The following is a 27286-nucleotide window of genomic DNA, read 5'->3' as shown; positions in this document are numbered from 1 at the left end:
CAGAGGCATGCACACCCATTTGCCAAGGATGCCTGCTATGACAGACAATTGCCAGGTGGTTTGCTACATCCCAGAGAGGAAAATTGTTGGGTGTTGGCTCCCTCAACGGCAAGCAACTGGCAACCCTAGCCAGTAGTACCTTAAAGACCAGCAAGATTTTCCGGAATATGTTCTGGGGGAGGGAGAGATTTTATCTTGGTTTTAATTTTAAATCTTGACAATAATTTTGTAAGACACCATGAATTATGTGGAAAGGCAATGTATAAATGCTTTAATAAATAAATAAGCTTTCAAGAGTTAAGCTCCCTTCTTCAAATACAATGAAAATGGTTGCATTGAGTGTCAGGTGCTGTCTTGGGCATCGCCCTGTGAGGTGCCAGCCCACCTGACCTTGATATGGGGATGCCATCAGGGAATATACAGGTACCTGCTCTGTGGACGGAGGGGGGTCTACATCACCCTCACTCCCTCTCTTTCCCCTAACAGGCCTGCTCCACCTGACAGAGTCCTGGCTGCCTTCCCTTCCTCCTCACCTTCCCCAGCCCCCAGCCCCCAGCCCCCAGCCCCCAGCCCCCAGCCCCCAGCCCCCAGCCCCCAGCCTCCTCCTCCTCCATGTCTCTTACACACACTCTCTTACCTCAACTCACTCATCCTCCTACACAACCCACCATGCCCTGTGGGTGGATTCTCCTTATATCCTTTCCCCTATTCCCAGCTCCACCTGCCAGCAACGCCCTCCCCTGTACTTTAGCCACAGCCTTCGATGTCTCAGGCAGCCACACCTGGGTTTTCTCTGCTGGCTGCCTTGATCAGCCACAGCTGTGCTCTCCTGGTTGGCTGCCAAGCTTTCCCTGGTGAGTGCCTCAGGTTGCCACACCTGGGATGGCTTTGCTCCCAGCTTTTCTTGGTCCTGGCTAATCCCCTCTAGCTTGCCTGGAGGCTGGGGCATGGTCCTGAGCTGTCTTTGCTGCTGCTATTTCTCCCCTGCTGGTAAGGTTGCTGGCTGGCTTGTTGGCTGACGGCCCCTGCTTTCTGAGCCTTCTCTCTTGGGGCTGTTCCCTCCCTGGTGATCTTCACTCTCCTGGCCTGTCCCTTGGGTCTTCCACCAGATGGTGAGGCTAGCGGGCTTCCACCTGCTCCGCCTGACTGGGGCTTGGGTGCTGCTCTGCCCTCCTGAGACTGGGGCATCTTTCTCCTTCTGTTGTCAGCCTGGTCTGGTCCTGGGTGTCCACTGGTCGGTCTGGGTAACTGTCCCCCAGCTGCCTCCCATCCCCTTCTTCTGGCAAGTCCAGGAGCTGGGCCCCAGACTCCAGACAATGAGGAACCAGCAACCCAGACAAGTGCATCTAGGAAAGTGTAAAGGCTGTAAGGATCTCTGCAGGGGAGGGATCTCGGCAAGGTATAATGCCATGAAGTCCACCCTCCAAAGCAGCCATTTCTTCCAGGGGAACTGAACTCTGTGGGTTAGAGCTTATTTGTAATTCTGGGAGATCTCTAGCCGCCATCTGAAGGCGGGCAAACCAAACATCAAGTGTCACTGTGCCTATCCCAGCATATGATCCATGTCAGCCCACTTGTACTAGAGGCCATCCCTGGTTTCTTTCAAGTGTATGTGATTTGGTGGGATGTATATAGTGTATTGGCCCTTCCATTTTGCCATACTATGAACACTCAGTAACCATACAGTGACTGCCTCCTTCCCAGTCTCCTGGGATACATTGTACTATCAGAAGGGCCAAAATCATGTTCTAGAGCATGAGGAATTAGATAGCTGCTAAATTATAGCCCCAGTGTCCCCTGGAGCTAATACTGGGGCCATGTGAAGAGCATCTGTGAAGAGCAGCAGCAGGTGAGCACAAAGCTCACTGGGTTTCTCCGAACCCAGTACAAACCTATAACACTGGGTTCCCTCCATTACATACCACACATACATGCAATCTTATGGATTATAAAGAGCTGTTTTTTAAAAATGTTGTAAATAGACCATTTCATAGCAATGAGCTTGCAGTCCAGTGGGCCCCTCTAAAGGCCAGGCATCATTCCAACCCCCATATTTGGACTATGACGGGGGACCAAGTCAACATGGGTGTGGCAAGAACTATACTGACCTCTAACAGAAATACTCCAAGAATGAGGCAAACAAAATTGTGCTTTTTCGTTTTTAATCTCATGTTTTAACCTTTCTAAGGACCTGTAACACCATTTATCATTGTCTTGATACTGAGGAAACAGTTTTGAACTACGTGTAGTGGAAGTATTTAATTTGTATACTTTTTCTATTGACTTGACTTGACAGGCCCTAGTTGGCTTTCTACCTTTTCCACTACATCAACCTTTTCCCAGTCTTGCTTGTTACCTTTTCTGATTTATAGAGCAACACAAGACACAGGCTCTACTTTCTTCCAGTGGCAATTATTAGAAATTGTTATGACAGTGCTGCTTGTCTACTCTGCAAGCTATTTTGTCTCTGCATGCAGCCTAAGGGCAGAACTGGAGTTGCTGTCATGAAAAATTCTGTTAGGGTTGGCAAAACAGCGGCATTTGTCCATTTTACCCTCATTGCTTCTCAGATTGCCTCAGAGTTATATCATGAATGTCATTCTAGCTTTCAGTAACTCTAGTTAATTGTTTCCAATTATGTGTGCAGTCTTGTTGTGTTTCTTATTTATGTGTATTTTTTACCCTTCGCAATAAAACTGTAGAAAAGTGTGCAGCATAAAATATTTTCTACAACCTTTCCAGTTTTCCCAGATATGTCAGTGATGCAATTTAGAGAAATTTATAGGCTTTCCAGTTGTCCACTGGTGGCAGGCAATCTCCCGGGGTTTGCCCTATTGCCCACCAATCGCTGGCGAACCCCTCAGCAATCACCCCCCACCAGCAGGCAACCTGGGAAAACACCCACTGGTCATTCTTCCAGTGGGGCATGACACCATCACTTCCCGAAGTGACATTGCTCTGGCTGCAGGCATGTTCCTGTTCTTCGCTGGGCCAATTTTGCATCAAATGGACTGAATTTGCCACACCCAAAGCGGAGGAGCATGCCCATGGCTGGCGTGATGGTGCCACCTCCTGGAACTGACGTTATCACTCAAGTGCAAGAAGCCAGAACCAAGAGATAAGTGCTGGGTTCCCCTCACTCCCACTGAGAGGGTACAGGGACCTGGCAATGCTAGTTATTCCTACAACTACTTGATAGTGCATAATCCATGTTAGCCTTAGGCCTTTTCTGCATGAGTGATTTACCCCTCTCTTTTTCAGTGTTCACTCCTTAAGGATCAGATTCATTTTGTTCACCAGCCTGTCCACACACTTTTAATCATGATGTAAATGCCGTATTTTTTTGTCCACACCACCATGAAATAAAGAAGGTAATGTGGTGAGGTGTGAACATCATCATTAGTGTCACTGTTGGTGCACCAGTGCCATTACGCCACCACCACCTGCTTTTTTAATTTTTGTGTATGCCCAATTGTGTTATTATGTTATGATGGTATGATGTTACAATAACCAAAGTCACCCAGCACTAGGCATTAGCAATAGGAAAAAATAACAAAAGAGAAATGAAAGCCAAAAAAACCCCAGCATGCCATGCATGCGGAGTTGGCACAGTCACCCCAAACACAGAACTTTTAAACCAAAAAAACATAGAAACCTAAAACAAATCCAAGTAATCACAACATAAAATAACTGTCATTATATTGTTATGAAGTACTACTTTTTTATGAAGAAAACAACATGACGTTATAACATCATTATCTTATTGTGTTGGTTTGCCCTGTAGTGCCGACCTATGCCTCTCAACACTGGGTCAGCTTGTGCAGGGTTCTCCAGTTTGGACAGCAGGGGGTGGGGTATCGTAAATCCTAAACAAAAATGTCTACTTGGAGCATGACTGGCCTGTATCGGGGAAATTGTTTTTAAGCTAAGAATAATAACATTATAACCATGATGTTAGGAGGGGAAGGAGGAGAGAAGAGAAAGGGAGGAGCTGAGAGGAGGTGTAGAAACCAATCAACAAGAAGTGGTCTGCAGGGCCAGGAAGGAGGATGGAACAGAGGATGGAGGGGATAAAAACAAATGGAAAATTCTGCATGATTGAAAAAGCCAAAGCAAAATTGCATCAAGAAAAATATCAGGGAGTAAACGCAGGCAGAAAATCCAAAGATAAATCTTGAAAACGCATCCCTGAAGTCTGAAGGGGGAGTTAAGCATCTGGAATTTGGATGAAAACCTGAACAGGTATGGGGCCAAAAGCAGTGAAAATTGCCCATGCAAAAAAGGCTTTAGAAAAGTTTATTCATACATTCACGAACACTCAAGTAGGATTTTGCTTACTGGCTAAGGTTGCAACTGTGGCTTGGGAAATTCCTGAAGATCTGGGGAGGGTAGAGAACTCAACAGGGATGTAATGCCATATTTTCAGTCAGTACCTTTATTGGCATATTGTCCTGCATCCAAAGGTGCCATTTTCTCCAGGTGAACTCATATTTGAAGCCTGGAGATCAGTTGTAAATCCAGGAGAACTCCAGGCCCCACCTGGTGGCTGGCAAACCTACTGCTCGCCCTACTTCTAACATCCACACATTCAGCCAAAAGTCTGCAGTAAGCTCTTACTTACGTTGCCCTGTAATCAGGGTTGTATTTTTGCTGCATTCTTGATAGCTTGGAGGAGCCAGAGCATAAACACTTTTATGAACATAAAGGCTTTCTGCAAATGTTTGGCTAAATGTGGTGCCAGTAGGTGCAAACCTCCTAACATTATTTCATATTTGTGGAACACTCAGAGGGGCTTTCATAACAGGAACAGGATTGATGTACTAAAGGGACTGATGTACTAAAAGAATTTGCAGATGTAATTTCTGAGCCTTTGTCCGTTATTTCTGAGAATTCTTGGAGAACAGGTAAGGTGCCAGAAGGTTAGAGGCGGGCAAATGTTGTCCCCATCTTCAAGAAGGGGAAAAAAGAGGATCTGGGTAACTGCCAACCCATCAGCTTGACATCTATACCTGGAAAAATTTTAGAACAAATCATCAGTCAGTCCTTGAGCATTTAGAAAGGATGGCTGTGATTTCTAAGAGCCAGCATGAATTTCTCAAGAAAAAGTCATGTCAGACTAATCTTTTTTTTGAGAAAGTTTGCTGGATCAGGGGAATGCTGTAGACATAGTTTATCTCAATTTCAGTAAGGCTTTCAGTAAGGTTCCACATAATATTCTTGTTGACAAGTTGGTAAAATGTGGTTTGGATCTTATTACCGTTAGGTGAATCTGTAACTGCTTTACAGATCGCGCCCAAAGAATGCTTGTTAATGGTTCCTCATCCTCTTGGAGAAGAGTGACAAGTAGAGTGCTTCAGGGATTGGTCCTAGGATCTGTTTTGTTCAACATTTTTATAAATGATTTGGATGAAGGAATAGAGAGAATGCTTATTAAATTTTCAGATGATACTAAATTGGGAGGGGGAGCAAACATGGTAGAAGACAGAATCATGATACAGGATTATCTTGACAGGCTAGAAAACTGGGCTAAAACAAAATTAATTTCAACAGAGATAAATGGAAAGTTCTGCATTTAGGTAGAAAAAATTAACTGCATAATTATAGGATGGGAGAGACTTGTCTTGGTATTAGCATGTGAGAAAAGGATCTAGGGGTCTTAGTAGACCATACAGTGAACATGAGTCAGCAGTGTGATGTGGTAGCTAAAAAGGCAAATGTGATTTGGGGCAGTATCAACAGAAGCATAGTGTCCAGAGATCACACGAAGTGATGGTATCGTTTGACTCTGCTCTGGTTAGATCTCACCTAGAGTATTGTGTTCAGTTTGGGGCACCACATTTTAAGAGGGATATAGACAAGTGGGAATGTGTCCAGAGGAGGGCAACAAAGATGGTGAGGGGGTCTGGAGGCCAAGTCCTGTGAGGAAAGGTTGAAGGAGCTTGGTATGTTTAGCCTGGAGAGGAGACAACTGAGAGGTGATATAATAAACATCTTCAAGTCTTTGAAGGGCTGTCATACAGAGGTTGGTGCAGAGTTGTTTTCTGTTGACCCAGAAGGTCAGACCAGAACCAACGGCTTGAAATTAAATCAAAAGAGTTTTTGGCTAAACATTAGGAAGAACTTCCTGACAGAGCGGTCCCTCGGTGGAACAGACTTCCTCAAGAGGTGGTGGTTTCTCTATCCTTGGTGGTTTTTAAGTAGAGGCTAGATGGCCATCTGACAGCAATGCTGATTCTGTGAACCTAGGCAAATCATGAGAGGGAGGACAGGAAGGGTTACATCAATACTTAGTTCTCGTGGTCATTTCCTTCATGCCTAGGGTAATGCTGATCACCACTTTGAGGTTAGGAAGCAATTTTCTCCAGGCCAGTTTGGCCGGAGATCTTGGAGGGGTTTTGCCATCTTCTGGGCATGGAGCAGGGGTCACTGGGGTTGTGGAGGGGGAGGTAGTTGTGAATTTCCTGCAGGTACCCTGGAGGTACCTTTCAACTTTATCATTCTGTGATTCTACAATGTCTATTGTATGCATTATCTTGCTCTTGCTGCAGTACTTTCCACTTCTGTGATTCCATTTCTTGCATTGTTTATGACATACCTTGTCTGATACTTTTCCTAATTTTTGTGATTTAAATCCTATTGCGTTGTTTGCTGGGTATACCATACTAACTATTTGATTGCATTGTTTTACACTGTGTAATCTCAGTCTCAGCAAGACTATAAGCTAAGTAACTGAAAACTTATCACATGTTAAATTAAACAAATCGGGATCTATATCAAGCCAGATATCTGTCCAGGGCTGTGTTCTTGCACCTCATCCATTCAACTTACATCTAAATGACTTTGTTCCAAGCTTGCAAGACATTTCCACCCATGCACCATATCTGGGAAATTGCCCAGTGCCCTCCTTGCTATATATTAATGACCTTGGCTTGCTCTCCAGAATGCAGAACGGTCTAAAGCGTACTATAAAAGCATTCATTGCTTATTGTAATAGCGAGTAAATCAATAAATATATCTGAAGAGGCCTTTTGTATTCTTGCAATCTAAGAAGCCATCTGAATGAGCAAGTCTGAAGGAATTCTGTAATTATTATAACAATTTGCGCATCCAAATTCTGTTGATATGGGGCTAATATAGCTTAGAGTTGTATTAATCTAGAAGTATACCTTTACAAGCAAGGGTTAGCAGGCTGAGCTTGGCAACCTGTGGGAAGCTTGGGACGTGGGGCGCGCGCGTAATTTTGGTCCCACCAACACTGTATCACTTCCAGGTACAATTGGGAATTGACAATATGAAGCTTCAGGAATCACTACAACTCTGTGGTAAAACTCCAGCAATTCTTAGATCTACTCATTGACACTTCTGAGTTGTACCCATATATGATATAGCAGGGCTGAGAGCCTTTATTCTTTATTTTTCTCCTTCCACCAGCAGCAGGTGGTAGCAGGCAACAAGGAGCATTATGAAGAGATACAAGTGAAAGAAAAGAGTCCTTAGTAACTCTATACTGGCACTTTTAAAAACTGAAAATCAGGCCCAATCTATATATATAAAGACAAGCATCCTGGCTGACTTATCAACGCCTACCCAAACACCTGGACCTAGAAAAATGAAATTTGGAGAGAACATTCCTTTCATGATGTAAACACCCACTAAGAAGGGATTTTAAGAAATTCGCCCCCTAATGAGGTAAAAAGGGGTAAAATGTGTTTTATCTGTGTGACTGGCAGGCTGCTGCCTGCTTGCACCACCGCCCACTGCCAACTCGGCCACTCTTCCCTGATTGGGCGAGTCCTTCAAGGTCATTTGCATATGCGGCCTGATTGGTCCTTACCCCCTACATTCTAAACAGTATGCAGTTGCTATGAGGAGTCATTGAATGTGTCCTGAGGTCAAATGTACCTCCCAGTCTTCCCCTAGAAGTTCACCAAGGTTGCCAAATAAAAAAAAATACAACCCCAAAAATGTTACATACCCATAAGTATTATAACTGGATTGAAAGTAGTTAAATACCGTAGCAAAGCATGGGTATCGAGCTAGTTTCATCATAAACAAATCAGAGATTATTGTACTGGGAGATTTGTCAGAGATGACCATGTTTTTCCATGCTGTGGGCTAGTGTGGAAGATCACAATAGAAGTATATGACTGAGCAAGACTTTCTATTTCTTTGCAGGGCTAAGTTTTACAGAAGTACTTGAAAAAATGTGCTGAATAAAAGCTTGCTGTGCTTACTGGGGTGAAATTCTGGTAAGGAACTCTATGATTTATACATTATGGGTTGGATGCAGAATGAAATTTTCGGTCTCCCCTCTTCTACTGCAGCATACTGATCTACACAAAATGCTGCTCTTGGTGGGATATGGGACCTTGGCAAATGACATAACAGGAGAAAGGAGGAATCAGTGGAATTGCCAGTATAGTCTGGGTCCAGCCATATGTTTTCACAGTTGGTCTTGTTACATTGCTTCTATGTTTTTATTCTAGTTTAATTTCTACTCAGATTGGAAATCTTAAATTACACAAAATGGTCACTAGTGTGACAATATCTTCTTTTCTTATATTTTTCTTTGCTTTCTCCTTACAACCTAAAAATCTTGGAGAAAGAAAAAAGAAAGAAGTAACTTGAGCCTGGAGGCCAGGAATGCTCTTGACAGTTTAATTTATTGAATGTCTTCTATTTATTATGCTGTGGTTTTTATAAAGCACTTAAAAGACTTGGAGCTAAAATCTAAACAGAAGATATCATAAAGCCTTGCCTTAAAAATAAAATTAATTATGCCACCATTAAATGAATACTACTACTATTACAGAAACAGTGCTGCTTAACTGTATAAAATTGTATATGGAAATTACTTTGCAACTGGCAGTGTAGGAATTGGCATACCAAGTCTGTTTCACATCTTTTATACCCATCTCTCTAAATTATGTATTACTCATTGCTACATAGCAGCTTAGCATATACAGCTCTTTTAAAATGACCTGTGAAGGGATGGGGGTGGGGAGATGTGAAGTCTTCCAGTCATTTCATCTCTATCTCCATCTGTCTAGTACTGCTTATCAGGGCTTTTTTCAGCTGGAACGTGGTAGAACAGAGTTCCAGAACTGCTTGAAAATGGTCACATGGCTGGTGGCTCTGCCCCCTGATCTCCAGGCAGAGGGGAGTTTAGATTGCCCTCCGCGCCGCCAAGCAGCACGGAGGGCAATCTAAGCTCCCCTCTGTCTGGAGATCAGGGGGCAGGGCCACCAGCCATGTGACCATTTTCTCTGAGGGCAACCCACTGAGTTCCACCACCTCTTTTCCCAGAAAAAAAGCCCTGCTGCTCATACAGCTATTGCCTTAAACAGAAATTAAAATGGGAAGAACTTTACTTGATATCATGTCTTCCAATCATTTCATTCATTATTCTTCTCAGTTTCATAACTTGCTGAACAGTGATTAATGCTTGTTCTGGATTAAACGTTTTCTTCACCTAGGATGACAGAGGTTTGGGAAGACCACGGATTTACACTATATAATAGACAGTGTGCTGTAAAAGTGAAAATCTTTCATTAGGTGGGAAAGTGATGGGGAGGGCAGGCAGAAAGGTATAATCCGCAAGTCTGAGGACCTCCAAGACTGATTAGTGTAGGTATTGCATATGAATCTAGCTAGAGTATTGATTTGCAAGACTTTTCATTGAAATGAATGGAAACTCTTCTAGGGTGCCAGTTGCTTCATCTCTTTTCAGTGAACTGTGTATGTTGTGAGCCAAGAAAGCAAGCTACACAGAAGCCAGCAATGAGAAATCTCTAGTAGTTCTCATAGTATCTACTGTTGGATCTTAATTCTTTGTTTATCAACAGTAATTGGAAGTTAGATGTGTAACTTCTTAGATTTTATTTCTTTAAGGGCCTCTAAGTCCCCCCACTCTTTACATTGTTCTGTCTTCCTTCACGTCTGGGATGAGTGTGTTCTGCATGCTAAGTCTTCTTTGTTGTTTTTCTTCTTACTGCATTCAGTAAACCTTGTTTGTCTCCTAACTGAGGGAAGCACAGTTAAGGCAAATTTGAGAGCCCCCGCCTCTGAGCATTTTTGCCTTTTCCATAACCAACTGAACTGTTATCTGCTAATATCTATCAGTGTTAGGATCAAGATAATTGTTCATTTGTTACATTGAAGGGGGAATCTTTTGTGACTGAAATTAGTATAGGTGGAAAAAGCTGTTCCATGAGTCAACACCTGAAGCTGAAATTGGCATCTGCCTAGTCCATCTGAGAGATCCAAATTAGACATATATTGATTCACATGTTCACCTTTCCATGTGTAAAATAGGATGGCCTGTTTTTTTTTACAGAGTTTAGAGCATACAAGTGACAAATGGGACATTGCATCTTTCTCTTGTTTACTTCCAGAGCTGCCTTGTCTTAAATCATTTTTCATCCATCCTGGCTCCTTTTCAGTATCTCAACTAGGCTTCAAATGATGTAGTACAGTATGATAAGGAGGGGGGGGAGATTTTGCTCCCTGCACCTGTGCATTCTAGATTCTTTTAATAATAGACCTCATCCTTCTGATTTACACATGAAGAGCTAGACACATGAATACATATGCATGAATCCTACCCTCATATGTAGCTTGTCCTCAAAACAGGAGGATGTGAAACTACTGAGATACACTTTAGATGGAAAAATTGGAAAGTCATGGTGCACCCAGTAATTTTATTAAGAATGCCATAGAGTGACATTCCTTCATCCCCTCCATCCCATCTCAGCCTATCTGTGTTGCTGCTGAGAAGTGATGGCAATGACAGAGAAGGGAGTATCCTTAGAGCTGTTCCTCCATTTCTTTCTTCCCCCTCTTCCTACCTCTTGAGTTCTTTCTAAGAATTACAGTGCTCAGAACACCTGGTAAATAATGTCATACATTCTAGGTATTGTAGTTCCCATGAATGCACTTGGGAGAGAGGAAGAATAGGAAGTATCTGGTACATGTGAAGTTTTCTGAGAAGAACAGTTCCATAATCCACTGGAGGGGAGGTTGTGAAGAACGAAAGGGGAGGGGTGATGCTGCAAGACTGTTCTCAGCTCTTGGTTACTTCTTGCTGCCACCACATTGCTCTCCATCAATAGAGAAGATAAATTGGGGTGGGAGAAGAGGGGTTACTGTTTTTCTTGCTTAGAGAACTGGAAAGGATTCATCCATGAGCTGCTGAAACCCGCACGATAGCTAGAGGAATTAAAAGTTTGTCAGCACTCAAGTTTGTCAGTGATTAAATAAAGCATGATCAAGAAATTCTGTTCATAATAGAGCTTTGCCCATATAAACATGAACACACAAAGCTGCCTTATACTGAATCAGTATAATGTTGGTCCATCAAGGTCAGTAATATCTACTCAGACTGGCAGCAGCACACCAGGGTCTCAGGGTCTTTCACATCAGCTACTGCCTGGTCTTTTTTTCAATGGAGATGCCAGGGATTGAACCGGGACAATCTGGATGCAAAACAGGGGCTCTTCCAGTGAGCTACAGCCCCTCCCCTACTTATATACTGGCTAACAGGTTACATGATCATATGTGACTGTATTTGTCTGTAATATAATATGACTGGATCCATAACAACATTTCTATGCTGCAAGGACTTCTGGCTGCAGAGTGGGATTTTCCCTCTTCCCTTTCCTGTGGCAGCCCAAAATCCTGTCATGGGTGGAGGGAGAAAGGAAAATCGTTCACCACAGTTGGTAGTCATTAAGACTGTGGAAATTTTAGTCTGGATTCAATGCTATAAAATAATTTATAATACTTGTAAATCGGATTAAAACAATGGCCGTCGTCACACGGGCTTTTATTTAGCGCTAAAATGGCGCTATTTCCCGGCAAACACCCACCTTATTCCAACACTGTAGCAATTTTCTCTCTTCTGCTTTGTGCTTGGTAGTCGCGCTATTTTGTGCCTCAGTGTGAATGCCTCACATCGATGTATTTCGCCTCGCAACGCCCTATGCCCTCCTTTCAATCCCAGAATCCATTTCTTCCTGCGACTCCCCTTTTTTTAATTTTAGTATGTCCTTATAACGCCATAACGCCATAACACAATGCAAACTTTCTGCTGAAGTAAAAATGACTCAGTCGCCATGGCAGAGTCTTCAACGATGGGGATCACATCAGACAGGGAGTTTTCTGCGGGCAAAGGGCTATTTATATAATTTCAAAGTTGGAAAGACAAAATGGTCGTAATGTTTTGCTCTAACGGAATGTTTATATGCTGTTTATATAGCGGAATTAAACGCCAGAATAATAAAAAAGGGGGGGGGAGGAGCTGCTTCTGCGCGGTTAGAGAGAACAGAACAGAGTGCTTCGGTGTGGACAGCTGGTGGCGCGAAGAGCCGTTAGGTGACCCAAAGAAACGTTACTGTGCCGATAACAGGTAGGACGCTATATGCTGTAAATTTAACGGAAGAGATGCCCGTGTGACGACGGCCAATAACTGTATTTTCACAAAATATGAACATCAGATGGTGTTGTAGTTCAGGTCTTTCCTAATATTGTAATACAAATAAGAATATGACAAAAAAAGAGGGGAAATGCCATTCTTTCATCCTCTGATGTTCCTTGTATCTCCTGCTTTGATAACTCCCCCTAACAGGTGCAAGCCCACATTTTCCTCCCTCATCCCCCCATCAGCTAGCCAGTGGTAGCAAAGGCAGCTTGGAGCAGAAAGTGCTCCAAGCCTCCCCCTCTCCCCTCCATACCACCACCAGCAGTTGATTAGGAGTCTAAGCTTAGAGTGGAAAGCCTGTCCTCCTGCTTTCTGCACCAGGTTTCTCCCTCTCTACCACTACTGGCAGCAAACTTGGAGAGGAAAGTATGCCAGGCATGTTGGTGGTCCCTTCTTCTCCTCTGTAGCAGCACTGCCCTTTCTCCCTCTTATCCTGACTGCACAGTTGCACATACTGTTTTTTCATTTTTTTAAAAAGAAATTCACTTAGATACACCCTTTGGATTTTTTTGCCAGCCCTAGGGATTCCCCCTTGTTTGTAGAGTATCCCACAACAGTACATGTCCCAATTCTGTGGATTTTTGAGATCATATTTTGTTCTTTGTCATACACCTGGTATGTGTAATTGTCAGACTATGTCTTATGCTGCTTTGTAACACAACTTACTTGAAGTCACCAAAATAAACCCTACTTTATAGAGAGTTACTTCCTTCTCCCCTGATTTTTTTCCAGTATACTTTACTGATATAACAAATTATGAGCACAGAAAGGCGTTCACTAAGGCATTCCTAGATATTCTGCCACTCGCAGTCATGGAAGGTTGCTACAGTGGGATTTCCTGTGATTATAGGTACATTGAGGATTTGTCACATTCCTGTGTCCAAGATTTGAGGCTGAGCTCAGCAGATATTTGAGGATCATTTTATCGCTTCTAGGAAGGTCAGACCATGAGATATTAGTTCTATTATTGCTAGATAGGAACAAATCCATCGCTCTCCAAATGGCAAGATTTGCCAGCACCATCATACAGGGCCATATTTATGAGGGGCAGGGGGGTCACTTGCCCCAGGTGCCACCAAAGAAAGGGCACCAGTGCGGCGGCTGGCAGCAGTGCAGGTGGCTGCATGGAAGGCTGCCCTGGCCACCTGCCATGCCGACGGGGCAGCTGGCTCACTAGGTGTGTGGAGCTGGCGGTGGCAACGCGGGCAGCTGCACAGGAGGGCTGGGAGGCTGCCTGCACTGCCCTATTACAGAGACGTATCTGTATTGGCAGAGGAACGCATACAGTGTGCCATACCTGAAGTCCCACAGAGGTCAGTTTAATTAAAAAAAAGTTCAGATAATCTTCCAGGTAATATATATTATGAAACATAAGCCAAAATTACAATTAGTAAATTAAAAGACAGTGAATTGCAGAGCTGAGTTTGAGGGAAGGATATTTGCAGGTTTGACAAATTTGACTCCAGTTTGTCCAAGCAAGTTAGAGAAAAATAAATCATACAAAGCAGCAGTTAATGGGCTTATATCTTGACAGTTAATGGGCTTATATCTTGACAGTTAAATCTTGATTTAAAACCAATGCCCTTCAAATACCTCATTAAACAGGAACCCTGTAATTGACTCCATGTTTGCTTGCAATTTTTTGTAACTCTTGAAGGTCTTAATAAAAAGTGAATACAAGATTTACAAACCAATTTAACTCTGACAACAAATAAAAGGTGAAATGCTGGCATAAAAATTCTATAACAAAAAGTGACAGTATGAGCAACATATATGTAAACATACGCAGCTTGAACGCAGAACCCATTGAACCAAACTGAAGGAGGAGAGCTGCTGGGACACATAGGCCATTTGCACACACGTTGAATAATGCACTTTCAATGCACTTTCGTAATCCTTTAGAAGTGGATTTTTTGTTCCACACATGGAAAATCAGTTTCAAATGTTCACTAAAGAGTATTGAAAGTGGATTATCCAACATGTGTGGAAGCAGCCATAGTCAAGGACTGTGACTTAAGGACAACGAGATTAGCAGATTTAAATGCACTGAGCTCCGGCCTAGAAGAATACACACTCCACACTTTATCCAAGTAAATGCTAGGGATCAAACAGAAATAATGACATTTAGGAAGCTTTATAGCATAGCACTTTTTATTCTAGTACATTGTATAGTTTAATTTTCCTGGCTGACAGGACCCAGCAGAAATGTGGATAATGGGGACACTGCAGACATGTTTTACAATGTATTGTGTCTAATAAGCTTTTTCCTGTAAAGTGGGGGGGGGGGTTGGTGCTTTGTTAAGAGAGCCAGTGTAGGGTAGGGGTTAGACTAGGATATGAGAGAACCAGGTTCAAATCCTCATTCTACCATGGAGGTTCACTGGTTTTGGGCCAGTTACACACTCTCAGCCTAATCTACCTCACAGTGTTGTGGGCAAAGTGGGGATATTCCCTGCTGGTGGAGGCATAAGGTGTTTTTAAATCTGTTGTTTCAGTGCTTGTTTTATCAAATTATTTTTATATTGTTGTGGAAAAGAGCAATAGTCTAGTAGCACCTATAAGACTAACAAAATTAGTGGCAGAGTATGAGTTTTGTGAGGCACAGCTCACTTATTCAGGTATCTGAAGAAGTGAGCTGTGGCTCATGAAAGCTCATGCCCTACCACTAATATTTTTAGTCTTATAGGAGCTACTGGACTATTGCTCTTTTCCACTGCTACAGACAGACTAACACGGCTATCCATCTTTTTATATTGTTGTTACCCACCTTGGATATTGAGATACTGAAAGGCAGACATATAAATGCAGAAGAAATACCTGAACAGACTGACTTAAATTGAATCTCTAGTTAGTATTTCTCCATTCTTTGAATGTGTTTATACAGTGGTATCCATATGTAACTTGACTTCAGCCATTATTATAGATTCATACCTCAGACTTGGCTACTTTACCATGGTTGATTTCATGCTTCTCTGATAATATATAAGTGACAGAATCTTAATAGGCCAACATTATTCCTGTACTTGCTTCTCATAAAATGGGTAAACAAATGTAAGGTTTATTTATGATTATTTAAATCCTTTTCTACTACTGTGGTGTATTATGCAGAAGAAGCGAGAGAAAGTTATACCACTTTTTCCTTCTTTGAATCCCAGAACAAAATGAGACAACACAAGATTCCTATGATCTGACTCAGTGTAAGGCAGCGTCACGTGTGTGTGTGCGTGCGTGCGTGCGCACGCACATGTAGACATACATGTACACTTGGGTATGGAGACTGGAGAAGCAGGGTGAGTTCTACTAATATATGAATCAGGTTTGTGTTTGTATTAGCAAGCAGAAAGTGCTTTGATACATGTAATACTGAGTATATGCAACCATTTGCAAAAATATAAGGTGGTATAACAAATTACAGAACAAAAACTAATATAACAGAAAACAGAACAAGCCATATTTTTGATGTATCGTGCATGAATGCGCACACACTTTCCAACACCATTTGGGTTACTTGATAGGTAGCAAAAACCAAACTGACCTTTTTTCAATGCCAGTGGCATTTAATTTGATTATCCATATATACAGAACTGACAATCATGCTAATTACCCATGGGGTTTAAAGCAATCACACTACTGATGAGAAAACTGAGTGGCACATGTGTCTACATACAGACATCCTCTGTTGTGCTCGTTGAATGAAAATCTTCTAATGTACAATGATCCTGAAACTGCTGGCCAGGGATCATTGCTATCATTTACATACAGCTGAAAATTCAGAATCCATGGGAAAAATTAAATTTGGTAAGGAAATGGAGAAAACCAACACTTTTGTGAAAAATATCTTGTTCCTGAATGAATTTCACATTGTTCTGAAGAGAAGAAAACAATGCGAATTCTGTAAACGTTCTTGAAATATTTTGCCATAAACATTTTGCCATAAATTACTTTTTTAAAAACATATGTTCTTCAAAATCCAGGGTTTTGCATAGGATACCATTTCTTCCTTCATTAAATCTGTTAAGATGTATCATATGTGTACATAAGTGGATCTTGCCTGCCTATTCCCTTCCTCTGTGTGCCCTGAAAAGAGCTGTTTGCTGCTGCCAGAGGAGAGCCTCATGAGCAAAATGTTGTATGTCGCAGGGACTGGAAAGGAGGGGGAAATCAGCCTGGTGCGAGAATGGAAGGAGGAATTTCATTTCCATCCTCTGAGAAGCATGGCGTTTTGTTCAGGAGGAATTTCTTGGCCCTTTACAAAAGTTCTTCCAGAAATGCAGGGAGTTATTGGAAAAGACAGAGACAATTATTTATTTAAAATATTTCTATGCCACTTTTCTACCCAAATGGGGTCTCCAAGGCACTGAATCAAAACTTTAGATGCTAGCAGAAGACAGTGATAGAGGGAGGTAGATGAAACTCCCTGGAAAGGGTTTCAAAGTTTCAGAGTCACAACTGAGAAGGCCAGTCCACTTTTGCCACTCCTTTTGCTTGTAGATGGTAGCATCCAACCAATTGATTTTTATTTCTTCTACTCCTGTTCTTACTGGGAACATAACCTGTTGAACTCAGTAAGATTTACAATATGCTCCTGTGCTTGGCTTGTTGTTTGCCCACTGAAAGTGGGAGACTTTCCCTGCTCCAGCTTGCATTGCCTTCTGGCCCTCCAGCAGGAGGAACAAAAAAAATTGCTGTTGTACAACAGTGTGACATCACTTACACAGAAAATCTGGAAGTGACATTATGTCATTCTAGGAATCAATGGAAATTCTATGCTGATTCCTAGAGCAACATGACCTCACCTCTTGGTTTTCCCCAGAAGTGATGTAACCATGTCGCAGACTCTATGCTCACACACCCCTGGACTCCTACAAGTTGCCAGCTGCTGGCTGGTAACCATATCCTACTCATGCATATCTGGAAATAGAAGTGGTCTCAGGTAAATCACCATTTCTCAGCCTTAGTCCTTCTTTCTACCCAGTAAGGATTACAATATTAGCTTGCTTTAGTTGGATGTTCCTGAGATTTTTGGAATGTGGCTATTATTAAATAAAAATTTCTATGCAGATGCTATGTCCTAATGTTAATAAGAGGGAAAGCAAGTTTGGATTAAGATGTACATATCGACACTCTTTCAAGACAGTAATGTCCAACTGAGCTGGATACAAGGTCCATTTATAAGCAAGATGCCCCTGAAACTGAAACCTGTCTTCCTACTGAAATTGTCACTTTTGTTGGAAAATGATAAGAGTGATTTTATCAAAACCGTAGTGCACTGAGAAGTAATCAACTAAAACAAGAGGGACAAAAGTTATACATTAATTGTACTTATTTAATTTACAATATACTTATTTATGTGTTTCATTTATAACCTGCCTTTATCCCCAGTGAGGATCCTTGAAATCCCCCCCCCCCGCCCAGTCGATAATTGAAATTTGTACCATCTGTATTCTGATGGGTTGAGGCAGATTTAAAATATTTACTTTTTATCCTTACAGGGAATCAATTATACTTTAAAGAACCACTACTAAAGCTCTTGTCAGTTGTGAAATGATATATGTCTGGAATTACATCTGCCCCTTCCTGAAAAAAATAATACGTTTCCTTTGCAAAATGTTAAGGTATCTGCAAGGAAACTGAATACTTGGAAATGAATGTCTTGGCTTATTTATCTAGCACATGACATAATTACCCAGAAGATTAAAGAATGAGGAAAAAACCCTTTAAATTATAGGTTTTCTAAAATCAAACCACTTCTAAAGATATTAAATAGAAACTATATTTGGGTTTTGGAGGGAAAAAAATTTTTTGCAGCAACTTGAAAAATCCACAACCCATTCTTTCCCCTTAAAATATCAATCTAGAGACATTCCATTTCTTAAGAAACTTTTAAAGATGTCAGATGTATACAGTATACTCAGGCCAATAACCAACCACTGGGCAAATACTTTTAGAAGCCTCTGCCTACATACTGCACCTGACTCATATATTTACACACAAGATGCATGCCAGATGAAGACTCATACCATGTGGTCTCACTTTGTTTCACAAGACATAAAGGATGTACACTGCAGCTCATGTGATCATGTTGTCTGCTCTGCTTCAGGAGCAGTACCATCATGGTGTTCTCCTGTCCCACATCTTCCCAAATTGGGAGAGAGGGGAAGAGGATGGTTTTTACAACAACAGGGTTGGCAGACCTGCTGGTGCAGACTCAGCTTTAAAATCAAGTCATTTCATAAAGAAAGGAACAGGGTTGCACTTGCCTGTAATTGCTGTCCATCAAGGCACCTTCTGGGCAGCCATACATGTGTGCTTGCACCCTAACATACTTTGTAAAACGCTCTGAGTGGGCATTAAGTTGTCCTGAAGGGCAGTATATAAATTGAATATTATTATATTATTATTTAGTCCACTCTCCCTGGAAGAAGTTGACAGGACCCTGTGACTGGTGAGGCCCACCACGTGCTCTCTGGATCCTTGCCCTTCGTGGCTGGTAAAAGCCAGCACAGATAGATTGAGAGCCCCATTGGAGGCCATTATTAATCTGTCTCTGACCTCTGGAATTTTTCCAAGGGCATTAAAGGAGGCCATGGTGAAGCCACTCCTGAAGAAACCATCTTTTGACCCCACCAACCAGTTATCGCCCAGTCTCGAACCTCCTGTTTCTGGGCAAGGTGATTGAGTGGTGGTGGAGCAGCTGCAGGTGTTCCTGAAGGATTCCTCTATCCTGGACCTATTCCAGTTCTGTTTCCGTGCAGGTCATGGGATGGAGACAGTGCTGGTTGCCCTCATAGACAATCTTCGTAGGCAGCTAAATCAGGGCAGGTCAGCGTTCTTGGTGTTAAATCTACCAGCAGCGTTCGACACGGTCAACTATGATTTGTTGATCCACTACCTTGCCAATGTTGGGGTATGAGGGACAGCCTTACAGTAGCTTGTCTCCTTTCTCTGTGGTCGGGGACAGAGGGTGGCACTTGGGGAAAAGCTATCGCCTGCTGGAGTGTGGTGTCTCACAAGGGGCAATACCCTCCCCTTTGTTGTTCAACCTTTGTATACGTCCCTTGCCCAACTGGCACCAGTATGCAGATGACACCCAGTAGTATCTGTTGATGGATGGCCAGCCCAGCTCTGCCCCGGATGTTCTGGTACATGGATTGTGGGCCGCAGGATTTAGGGATCCAACTCCCAGCCTTCGATGGGGCAACACTTGTGCCTGCTCTGATAGTCAGGAGTCTGGGAGTGATACTGGATGCCTCCTTGTCAATGGAGGCTCAGGTTGCAGCATTGGCCCGGTCTGCTTTTTTACATCTTTGGCAGGCCAGGCAACCTACCCCCTATCTCGTGACCTAGGACCTAACGACAGTGATCCATAAAACGGCCACCTCTGGATTGGACTACTGTAATTCGCTCTATGTAGGGCTTCCCTTGGGTTTGACCTGGAAATTACAATGGGTCCAGAATGCTGCTGCATGTGTCTTTATTGGTGTTCCATATAGGACACATATTACTCCCATCTTGCAACAGCTGCACTGGCTCCCCGTGGAGTGCCAAATAAAATTCAAGGTGTTGGTTTTGACCTTTAAAGCCCTTAGTGGACAGGGACCAGAATACATACAGGACTGCCTCTCACCATATGTGCTCCGGAGAGTGCTGAGATCAGCCAATAAACATCTACTGGTGGTCTGGGCCCCCGGCAGGTGAGACTAGCCTCAACCAGAGTCAGGGTCTTTCAGTCCTGGCTCTGACCTTGTGGAACTCTCTATCAGAGGATATCAGAGGATATGTGGGCTCGCCATATGCCTGGCAGAACATCTCAGTCTTGCAGGCCCGCCAGAATGATAAGTTCTGGCGGGCCTGCAAGACTGAGATGTTCTGCCAGGCATATGGTTGAGGCCAGATCAGCAGTCATCCAGAAAGCCTCCCAACTGGCCTCCTGGCAGGCGGGCCATGTAATCATCTGCCCCCGCCAATATGAGTTACAGCTTAATCATCTGCCCCCCATATGAATTACCACCTGATCAAAAAGGCTTGTTCTCCCTCTTTTTACCTACCCCTTTGTGTTTTACTAGCAGGAGGTGGTGGCAAGGCTGCTGTCTGGGGGTGGGTGGTGTCAACTGGAAGTCCTCTGTTTTATTGATGTTTTAAAATGTAAATTATGTTTTATTGTTGTAACCTGCCCTGAGCCCACTTGTGGGGAGGGGGGGATAAAAGTCCAATTAATAATAAATAATAATAAATTAATGTAACTGTTCTTTATTGTAACATGGACATATGCATCTCAAAAATCCAATATGGCGAAGCAAACTCTTTGACAAGCAAGTGAAGAACATCTAACATGGAAACGATGTAAAACTTTGTAACTACCAAAAATGTGTTAACCTTTCTGAAATCCAGCATAGGATGTCTTCCCCCCGACCCCTCCCATTTCTTATCAATTAGAAAGTATATGGAATAGAATCCCCAAAAGTGTTCTCCTTTAGGAACTAACTGTACAGCAGAATTATACTGCAGAGCCTACAGTTCCTGTGCCAAAAGATCAGAATGGGGCCATGGATCCAGAGCCGGATCTTGGGGAGAGGCAGGGTGGTCACTTGACCCGGGCAGCGCCAAAGAGGTGCTAATGAGGGGGCGGCCCGCGCAGGCAAGGATGGGGACATGCGTGCCTGGCTCACCCGCTTGTGTTTTTGCTGTCTCTGGTGACACTGGGGCGAGAAGAGCTCGAGGTGTGCCAAAAGGTGGAAAGGCGCAGAAGGCACATATGTGTGGAGGGGGAGGGGGAGGGCTCCACCGCCGCCACCCCAGCAGGCACCTCTAATTGCTCTGCAAGCCCAAAACTTCGCCTCCTTCATCTGGCCTGGGCTTTGGTGCCTCAGGGGGGGGCATTATGGAGTGACGCGCTGTCTTCCTCTCACTCCGTCCCACAGGCAGCTGCTGCAAAGAGAGCCTGCTTCTCCTCTGCTTGCCCTGCAAGTACTTCAGGTGGACCTGCAGGGCACAGAGCTCTGAAAGTGCTTCCATGAGATCGGCACTGATGATTACCAAGGCGGGAAGGTAAGGGGAGGGGAGGCCACCTGCACATTTCATGTATTGAGTAAATGACCACCAGAATTCAAAGTGAAAGGTAGAGCTTAGTGCCTTCCCAGAAGGAAGGGGATAGCGCCAATACAGCAAAGCTGATGACTTCCAGTTGATTCCCCATTCTTAACAGCATAAACTTGGAAGTCTATGAGAGCAATCCTAAGCAGATCTACTCAGAAGTAAGCCCCATGTTCTTCAATGGGACTTACTCCTAGGAAAATGGCCTTAGGATTGCAGCCCAAGTTACGTAGACTTGTTTGCTTGAATAGAAATCAAATGGCGTTGTGTAACCTGGGCCGTTTCCAGACGGCTTACCTGCCTCCGGAACGTCGCGCCATCTTGCGGGGAAAATGCGAAATATCGTGTTTTCTCACGCGAGTTTTGCGCGATGTCACGCAAAACTCGGCTGAGAAAACGCGATATTTCGCGTTTTCCCCGCAAGATGGCGCAACGTTCCGGAGGCAGGTGAGCCGTCTGGAAACGGCCCTGGTTGCAAACAAATCCAGTCAAATCGGTCCACTTGATTTTGCAAATCATTTTAAAATGCATAACACATGCATTTTTCAGTGTTTTAGAATGTTTTTAAATGTACAATTCCTATCATATTGCATATCAATGAATGGTTTAGAAGGGTTATTGGAGAACAGTTAACCAAATTCAAAACATTAGGAACAAATTATTGATGTTCTTTGGTAGGAGCTTCCTTAGCTTAAGATGCCACTTAGATTGGAAAATAGTAGAGTCCAGTAGCACCTTTAAGACTAACCAACTTTATTGTAGCATAAGATTTCAAGAGCCACAGCTCTTTGTCAGATGCATCTGACGAAGAGAGTTGTGGCTCTCGGAAACTTATGCTACAATAAAGTTGGTTAGTCTTAAATGTGCTATTGGACTCTACTATTTTGCTACTACAGACTAACACGGTTAACTCCTCTACACTTAGATTGGCTTTGCTTTGTGTAAAACACAAAATCTTACATTGGGGAAGCTTGATGTTTAAATGGTCAATTTCTGAAGATGGCAGACAGAATCCCAACTTTTCCTCCAGGCTGGATTGGCCAGAGATTTTGGAGATTTTTTGCCTTCCTCTGGCACTGAGCAGGGATCAGTGGAGGAAGGGGCAGGTAGCTCTGAACTTCCTGTATTATGCAGGGGGTTGGATTAGATTATTCTTATGGTCCCTTTCATCTTTATTATTCTAAGTCCTTGGCTGTAGCTAGAGTTGTAATTTGGAAGCCAACCATTTGCTTTTCCATACCCTTGACTTTTGAAAAGACTTTGGCCATTAAGCATGTCTGCTTATTGGCATGTCTGCCTATGAACTCTGTTAGCTCCCTACAGCAAAAGGAAATCTAGGAGGAATGCTTAGCTAATGATGGATAAGATAATGTAAAAGTGTTGTTATTAACAATTCATAGAAGTCAATACAATTTATTCTGTTGTTTAAAAGAGTTGTTTATTATATTATATTAAAAACATTGATCATATACATATAATATGAAAAATATAAGAGGGCGCCATTTTTTACTTTTACCCCCCCCCCCTTCCAAAAATATGCAGATCTGGCCCTGCATGGATCTGCCGCAGGTCACTGACTGGGGAACAGAAAAAACTTCATTGTATAAACATGCAGGCGTTACAGATTGAACCCAATAATCTAAAGCAATGATGCCCCATAAGACTACCTGCAGAGGCAACATATAGCTATCTCCATATCCCCCAGTGCTGGGCACAGTATCCTCTGAAGTGTGGTTAAGTGGGGTTGTAATGTTTCCTGCTCAGCGTTGCAGCTGAAATCCAAATTGTACCAATCAATAACATCTTGGAAAAAATAAAATTAAAAGTGTTCAGAGAAACGCAGTTGCACCCTCAGTAATACTGGTGCATATTTTGTGACATATTAATTTTAAAGCATTTAAGTATTACATATTTTAACAGAATATGGAGATAGCTATTGTAGTGCAAGTGATTAGAGTAATATATATTATTATTTCTGGTTTTTGCTGGAAGTGAAATCATCTGCCCCATTTCCCTGCTGCTGGGTCTCCCAGCACCCCTAGTAAGGCCCCTCCCATACAGGCCATTAGGGCCTGAGGGCTCACTTATACACACACTACACTGGGGAGGAAGTTCTATTTTTTGAGAAATTCCCCATCCCCACAAACTGCAGTTAGCCCTGGTAGACAAAGGAGACAGGTTGCCTGCCATTTTTCTCTGCCATAATGTTGTGTTTTAATAGTTGTAGTTTGTCTCATTAGGGAAACTATAGTCTGTTGCGAGGCAGACTAGAGAGCCCTTGATACTGAAAGAAAAAAGAAAATAGGAGGAAGAAAGAAAAAAGGAAAAGAATGTATCTTGTGTTAAGAATTGTCTTGCATGCATCGAACTATATAATATTTAGCCAATAGAGGAGAGTAATTTCAAATGCACACAGTCTAGTGCCTGGTAACTGGTAGGAAGATTGTGGGCAGGATATGAAGATGCTGTGATGCTGGCTGTGGTGCTACATCACTTCCACTAAAACCGGTGATTCCTGGAACTACTGTCAGATTTTTACCAGAAGTGACATAGCACTGCAAGCAATTGCCGGGTTTTTTTCTCTTGCTGCCACCACAACAAGACAGGGCTTTCCCACCCCTACTGGGCACTTGGAAGCCCTCCCTCCTCGTCCTCCCCTCGGGAGAAGAAGGGGAAGAAGCCAGGAAGGAGCCAACCAAAGGCTGAAGCCACATTTCCCGGTTTTACTTGGGGCTCTGGATCTGGGTTCCTGGACTGGATCTCAGATTCTCTGATTTGATTTGGGAAAGTCAAATTTAGCTGGATTGGCAAAAATCCAGTTTTCTCTCAAATCCCCTAGATCCTTTTTCTCTTCTGAAGAGAATATGAAGTCCACTCACCCACTGCCTCAAGTATAAGAGGCTCTTCATCAGAATTGGTGCATCTAGGGCCAGCATCAAGGACAAACGTAGCTGTATATATGCCAAGACTCACTGTTAAGGAGACAGACACACTTTTGATACATAGGCTACTTTGCAGTGGTGGCAATAAGCAACTGAGAAGACATGTTCTAAGCACCTCTCTCACTGGGAAACTGGACTTAAAGTCCTCTGTGGCATTGTGGTGAGCCTTTGGGAGTATGACTCTTCTTGCCTTGACTGAGCTAAAGAAGCACTCTGAAGGGACCAGGACAGCTTCTGCTGCCAACATAAATAAAGAAGTGTAGAAAGAATTGTCCTTGCTTCTTCTGGTGGTGTTGTGATAAAGAGTGGGGAAAAGATTTCTGAAATGTGATGCAAAGAAGAGCAAGAGAACCACAAAAAGAGTTGGAGAAGAGGACGGGAGAAGCATGTGAAAAAAGAGGAAAAGAGCAGCAAACTGACAGAATCAGGGATCTGTGATGGAGGAATCATAAATGCCTTCTGCCAAAGGCCCACAAGTATCTACAGTTGTTCCTGACTAAGTTTGTTTTATTTTCCATCTTTGAAGTCAGTGATCACTTTCAGCATTCTGTATTGCACATTAAAAACTGTCTAAAATTTAAAAACAGATAAAAAGATAGTTGCCTCTCTGTCTGGATAAGCTATTTGGTATAATTACTTTTCTCATCCTTTTTTCTTACCCCTCATGACAACCATTCCTAACACACTATTGGGCTGTGTGTGTGTGTGGGGGGGGGTGATCTTCCCATCTGAGTGGGAAGACAAAGTTTGGCAAGACTGTTAACCTACATAGAGTGGTGTGGTGTTTTCCTTTCCTCTTTCTCACGCTTAAATGTAACATAGGCATTACTTTGTAGCACCCAATGTAACGCTAATTTGTCTCATTTGAATCTAAAAAGAAGCCCACATCCTTCCTGTGCCCTTCAAAGAATTCTAAAAGGCTCTACAGAAAAAAACAGATGTACGGGTATGTATCACTTACAATTAGGGATGACATGATTAGGTTCTGTGTGGAACAAAATGAAGGACAAAAACCACCCATGCAGAAAATAGGCTGCTAGGAAGATGAGGATTGCGGGATACTCGACACACTTCTGTTTATAGCTTTGCTGCAGAAATTGAAACATTTCCCAGCACAATGGCTACATATAAAGTAATCACTGAGATGCAAGGCCCTGTCTAGAACAGGGGTCCCCATGGCGCCCACTGACAACTTTCCTGATGCCTTCCAAGTGTTTTTAGAAAGTGGATGGATCCAGATGGGGCTTTTGCCCAGCAAGGCTTCTGATTGGCCAACGAAGATTTTATTGGCTGTGCAGATTTTTATAAACATTGCTTTGGCAGCAGCTTCCACTACAGAACAAGGATCTTCTCTATGTGACTGAAGGTGGGCTGTGGCAGTCATTTTGTGGCTTTGCCCACCCCACTGTGTCAGAATTCCAAAGGCATCCTCAGGCTCAAAAAGGCTGGGTGATCCCTGGTTTAGAAGAATAGAGAGCTACAATACTTCAGTTTTAGCAATGATGGACAGATGATAGAAATTCACTTTTTTCTTTGGTATATAGTCCACACACACACACACACACACCTCACACACACACACACACACACCCATTGGGTACTTTGGAAATGTTTTGAGCTGCTGAATGTTAAACATTTTGTAGTAATCAAAGGAAGCCCATATCTATAGAATTATAATCAATAACAGTGCTTTAAAGTGTTCAGAGCATTTTTCATACTTTTCCATGTTGTAATTCTTTCCAACACTCTAAGGTTGGTCAGAAAGAGGAATTCTGACCTCACTACTCTGGGTCTGATTCACAACTTACAAATTTGTGGACAAGGACTTCCAGTCAGTTGTGTTCTGGGAGTTAATCTGCTTCTCAGCAAGGAAGCAATTCAGATCAGGACTACAGCACATGGTAGCAGGGAGCTTAAGCTTCCCTCCCCATCACACAGACCGTGGTCTGTCAAGGTCAAGACTGTCTCTTCTGACTGGCAGCGTTTCTCCGATGCCTCAGGACTTCCACGTTACCTACTGCCTGATCCTTTTACAGAGATGTGGGGATTGGACATAGAGCATGTAAAGTAGATGCTCTACCACTGATCCATGGTCTGGTCCCTAATAGTTAGGATAGCAGAGTCTACTCCATCAGATGCATAAATCCAAAGAGAAGTTTTTTAAGCAATAGTCCCACTGTCATATAATAGCCTCCTTAATAAGATTTGCCAATGAACTTCCCTGATGGTTTAGAAGGGCATCTGTTTAAAAGGGCACTTAAGAGCCTTTGTGTTTAATGCTAGTTGTTTGTATATTATTCATCAGGTAAAAAAAAATATATACATAATTTGATTTTAATTATCGTAAGCCACCGTGTATATGATGAAATGTTATATAATTAGATTTAGCAGGAAATAATTTTGGAAGGTCCCAGTTGTCATTGTTTATCCCTTATCAGAGGGGTTGTAGATCTGGGTACTGAGCAAAGTATTCTTCATTTGAGTACTTCAAAGACATAACTCTCATGTGTGTTAATGTGTGGTTTGTTTTTCCATTGCAAGTTAAAAAGGGGATTTCAGATTCAGTAATAAAGTTTCATATTCTACTTCAACTTAAATTTTAGCTATGTCTTTCTTTCTTTCTTTCTTTCTTTCTTTCTTTCTTTCTTTTTCTTTCTTTCTTTGCACTAGCTGGTTAGTTGCAACTCCAACACCTGAACTTGGCAAGAACCATAGCATGGGTAAAGATGGAAACTTACTTCATTTAGTTCACAGACATTTAAAAGAGCTTGTG

At 42.7% G+C, this 27286-nt stretch overlaps 1 protein-coding gene across 8 annotated transcripts in view; it reads left to right on the top strand.

Moving 5' to 3' along the window:
- The window catches only part of FYN (FYN proto-oncogene, Src family tyrosine kinase), a 153643-nt gene that overhangs the window by 69699 nt on the left and 56658 nt on the right, over positions 1–27286 (top strand). For 6 of the 8 annotated variants that reach the window (XM_054975554.1, XM_054975571.1, XM_054975598.1 and 3 more), the window contains exon 2: positions 8176–8249. The exons of 1 other annotated variant lie outside the window; for it this stretch is intronic. The gene's annotated coding sequence lies outside the window, so the exon portion shown is untranslated. Of the gene's footprint in view, positions 1–8175; positions 8250–21443; positions 21527–27286 lie in introns of those variants that run through there. One more of the 8 variants, XM_054975581.1, reaches the window with a different exon arrangement.

Source organism: Eublepharis macularius, chromosome 1, assembly GCF_028583425.1.
Source record: "Eublepharis macularius isolate TG4126 chromosome 1, MPM_Emac_v1.0, whole genome shotgun sequence".
In the NCBI taxonomy this organism is placed as follows: Eukaryota; Metazoa; Chordata; class Lepidosauria; order Squamata; family Eublepharidae; genus Eublepharis; species Eublepharis macularius.
The sequence above is the reverse complement of the archived record's forward strand: the minus strand, read 5'-3'. Positions and strand labels throughout refer to the sequence as shown.